This window comes from Lepisosteus oculatus, chromosome 17, assembly GCF_040954835.1.
Source record: "Lepisosteus oculatus isolate fLepOcu1 chromosome 17, fLepOcu1.hap2, whole genome shotgun sequence".
NCBI classification, from domain to species: Eukaryota; Metazoa; Chordata; class Actinopteri; order Semionotiformes; family Lepisosteidae; genus Lepisosteus; species Lepisosteus oculatus.
Window position 1 is genome coordinate 19,571,423 of NC_090712.1, and position 4,976 is coordinate 19,576,398.

A 4,976-nucleotide genomic window follows, 5' to 3' on the forward strand; every position below is an offset into this window, starting at 1 on the left:
TCTCTGTCTATGTCTTTGTTTGTTATGTGCAGCGTGTAAAGTATCATGGATAGAGAGAGATTTTGTGCTAAAGTGTCCTATTTTAAAAAGGGAATAAAAAGAAGTCAACCATGAAAAGTATTTTCTGTACTGTTTTACTGCACTGTAAAACAACACAAAAGCATCTACATCCAATGCTTTCTGGATTCTGCAGAATGTTACCCAAGCATCCACTGTAAGTGTTTTTTTCAGCACACTGGCAGACAGGAAGTCAAGCTCTATGCACAGAGAGGCAAAGTGATTTTGTTAATCTATATGAACACATGGTTCCCAAAATGAAAACCTATTTTAGAAAAGTCAATTTAATTAATAAGTATACTAAAAAGTCACAAACACCCTAATCATCACCTTGATGATCCCTTGTAGATGCAACACTGTGGTATATGTTTCTTAAAGTATTTCAGTATCTATCTACTTCTTACCTATTGTGTATTCCATAAAGAAATGTTTGTACTGTAAGAAATACGAAAGTGGGCAAAATAAAAATATCATAAAACCTTCTTTCAGGATTCCTCAATAAATTGCTCAAAGGCATTAGATATTTGCACTAAGGCGATTTAACTGGACAAAAGAATAAGAAATAAACTTTAATCTGTTAGAGTTATAACAGATTTCTGAAAACAAAAAAAATCAATTTATTTACAACACTGAGGTTAACTGCAACCTACTTCAAAGCCTATAAAACTATCTGTATTTTTATTCCATGAAAAGAACTGAAAAACAATGAGATTGAAGATTGACCTTTTCTTAGGTGAAACAAAATTTTCAAAGTTGGAAATTTTTGTATTGGCAGACTTTTTTAGCATTTTTCTTTGGGAGAGCTGAATGTCTGCATAACAGAAACATAATACCATCCAGTCTATGGAATGAAAAATAATTTACATTCAGGATTAACATTGGAATTAACATGTAAATAGGTTTGAAATTGTCAGTATAATTCCTAGGACTGGGTTACTCAATGGTTTAAAAGAATATTGCAGACTCTTTGTTGGAAATTACAAAGTTGTGTGGCTATGATGGTTTGCAAAGTAAACATTATGTTATATCCCTTTTGTGACTGAACAAAACTTTCTTAGTACTACTTACTTTTTGCCTTAAGATTTGGTATTTTCCAAATAAAATTCAACATTCATTCATCTCAGCACATCAGTTCTTGATCCAGCATGGAAGGCAGGCATTCCTTCTTATCATAACTGTTTCTGCTTCACCTCCTGCATCCCACTGTGCCTAAAGCAGGAGTAATGCAGCGTTATTGGCACCTGGCAGTTTGCAGATGCCCCATCTGCACAGCAGGGCAGGGATACCCTGGATGATTAAAGCTCAGCTAATCCTGCTGTTTGGGAACCAACCTGCCACAGCCTGCAAATGACATAAACATGCTGTTGCCCACGCTTGACTGGCAATGTGCTGGTGCCTGGTGCCTCTGATGGTTAAAATATATATCAGAATTCTGTGGCTTCATAAAGGTTAAAGAACAAAGTAAAACAAAGGAACAAGTAAAAAGTTTATCCCATACTGAAAAGAGAAGAGACTTCAGGACACACCCAAATAAGGCTCCACAGCCGAAACGTTGTGTTTCCTGTCTTCTCTTTTCAGCATGCTGATGCAGCTACCTACTTCAACTAACTACTTCAAAGTAAAACAAAGACAACCAAAACACAATACTACAGTAGCTAACATGGTTTGAGTGGCTATCACCAACACCCCTGGTCTGCCAACCATATTCTAACTAGTCTTTTCCCATTATAAACCAGAGACAGCCCTTTTAATCCACTCTCCCTTCTGCAAAGGCCATGTTTCCAATTGCTCTTGTTCCATTATTCGCCCAGGTGAACCGTTTAGAATAAATTTGAAAACAGCCCGTGGAACATCGTTGTGGCGCCCTCTGGTGCCACTTCTGGTCATTGCGCCCCTCCTGAAGTTAACGAAATGCAGCGCTTTGTTCAGGGAGTAGTACTGTAGCTCAGCCTTGCAGCCCGTACTTCCAGGATAGGCTCTGAAATGCTGTGTCCCTGCATCTTTCGGTTAATGGATGGATGGGTGTAAAGCATCACTGTCATTTATGATTAAAAATATCATCAAATGATATTGGCCTTTTTAAAGGCAGTGGTTTCACAGTCTGCTCAAAATAGTACAATTTAACATAAGTCATGTTCCATCAATGCTGCTGCCTCACAGCTCTGGGTCCCCTGGGGTGCTCATCTGGGTGGAGTTTGCAATTTCTGTCTTTTCTTGCCAGGTGACTTAATTTCATTTCACCTTCTGCTGACATGCCGTTTAGGACTGCTAGTAGTTAGTCCTGCTGCCTCACAGACAGGAGTACTGGGTTGAGTCGAGACTGGGGTACTGTCTGTGTGGAGTTTGCATGCTTTACCTTTGCCTGTTTGGCTTTTTTCAGGATTGGCAGCTGATCCTGTGTGTCACCCCACCTTGCGCAGTATGTTTCCAGGCTGGGGTCCAGATTGCCGTGATCTTTGCGAGGAAGAGACAGCTTTCAATTCATGGATGAGGGGATGTGCTACTCTAAACTATTCTCTTGGGGTTTATGACCCTATGATGAAGATGGATGGGATCCTTATCTAATTTCTTGCCTCTTCTTCTACACCTTGATCATAATTAAAATGAAACCTAACTGAGTAGACTGCTATAGAGGGAGCGGTGGCTCTGCGGCTCAGGATCTGCGCCTGTGGCTGGGAGGTTGCCAGTTCATATCCCGCGGCTCACAGAGGAATCCTACTCCGTTGGGCCCCTGAGCGAGGCCCTGAACCCCAGCTGCTCCAGGGGTGCTGTATAAAAGGCTGACCCTGTGCTTTGATCCCCAGCTTCTCTCCCTGTCTGTGTGTCTCATGGAGAGCAAGCTGGAGTATGTGAAAAGACAAATTCCTTACACAAGAAATTGTATAGGGCTAATAAAGTGATCCTATCTATTAAATGTTTAGCTTCTGGTAGAGTCTACAGTCTTCTTCTTGTCTCACAGTAATACCAAACGAGGAAGCGAAGGTGGATGACTTTTTTTGCTGAAAAGGCAACTAAAATAACCCTCTCTGTATGATTTGCAGTCTGAAAGGTTTGCTGATGTTTACAATCCTGGAAATGTTATTTCCTAAAATTAGTAGAAATGTGAAAGATAAAATAAGAGCATACTCAACACTTTTTTGATATATTTTTACAGATAAGAAAGCAATTGATATCCCATTTTAAACTCTAGTAAATAAATCATATCAAAAATAAAATTGGAGATGTTGAATATTTATTATGCTGGTAATAAAATATAAAAAAACATGAGATTGCTATTTTTTCTCAAACATAGGCACTTATTAAACAACAGCTTTTGTTAACTGAGAGAGACACATTTAAAAAAGGAAGCAGATGAATACGTTTTCTGCAAAGCACTGCAACAGCAATGCAAGATATCTACAGTATGATTGAACTGTACTGCATCACCCTCTCAATGTATACAGTGAAGTCTTAGAATCCAGGCCAGTTGTGTCTAATTATTTCAACCACAAAACAGAAACAATACATTTCTGGTTTCCAAATTATTATACAAATTATTATTATTCAAGACATATTGAACTCATAGTGACCATTTGTTTTCAATTTAATCTTATACTACCATTCCAAACTATTAGAGAACAGTATGATTCACAGGAGTGACACATCCTGTTTATTGTGGCAGGAATGGCTTGACATCAATATGTCCTAAAATCTTCAAATACATCAGGCCTTTTTCCCAGTGCAGCGTGCAGTAGGAAACTAAGCTGATATAAATGACCACACAATAGGCTTGATTAGTGCACAACTGTTTGAGGCATTGCTGAAAGCCACAGCAAACCTGGCTAATGTCAACTCAGACAACCTTAAGGGTTTAGAAGCAGCTTTTCTGATAAAAAATGTCCAATCTGAATTGTAGGTTAGGCCACATGAAACTAATGAGCTGTTCCTCAAATCTCATACAGAGTAGTTGTAACTGTGTCTTGTAGCTCCATGGACATCTGTGGACATCTAGCATAATTTCTACCATGACATGGACATGATGAAACTATAATCACTGATGGAAGTTGGATGTATCAGGGTATTCTCCAATAATCGGTAGGGCAGTGTAGAAGCTTGTTTTGCAGTCTGCTTAATATAATTGTGAGCAATTCATCTTGCCTCAGTGTGTCAATTTGTTTTTTCAGCTGTACCAGACTTACAGCACATGTTTACTGAACATTAACGAGGTCCTGTATTGCCGGTGCTCTGTCGTCTGTTTCTCAAGTGAGAAAATGTGTGCCTGGTTTCCCTGCAAACTCCCCTGCAGACGGTCACCTGCTAGTCTCCTGTTTTGTGTAGTTCTGATAGTGGGGAGTGATGCTAATGACTTCAGTTATTATGTGCACAAAAATATTGTTATGAATCAACCTTGTTCAGACACATTTTCAATAGCTAATCCTCTTAATATTAGAATTTGTGCATGAGCAACTCTCACACAATTAACCTCGATGTAAGTAGGTACAAAAGCAACTAAGCTGGAGTCTGTTCTTTTTATAGCACGTCAGGAGAGCTGGTATGCTGATATAAGCTCTAGCTGGAGCAAGGATGGAACATCAAAGCAGGAATGAACAAAAATCAATTAGAGGAGGAATGAAAATTTGTGTGACACCAACTTTGCAGTGCCATAGTAATGCCCTACAACAACAGCTCTCCTTCTGTGTCTCTGTATCTGAACCTTAGCGGTGTTTGCAATCATAACGAATATTCAAAAACAAAGGGACATTTAACTGTGGCATGCAAAGACAAGAAACTGAGGGCTGGCAACCTTCAAACACATGTGACAGCAACAAGCAGGAATGTGTTTATCTGCAGGTCAGTGGAGATATTTTTGTATTTATTTGAATAAGTATTTAATCTATATATAAAATACTGTAACCTTGTTACTTTCAGTTTTTAGTGTA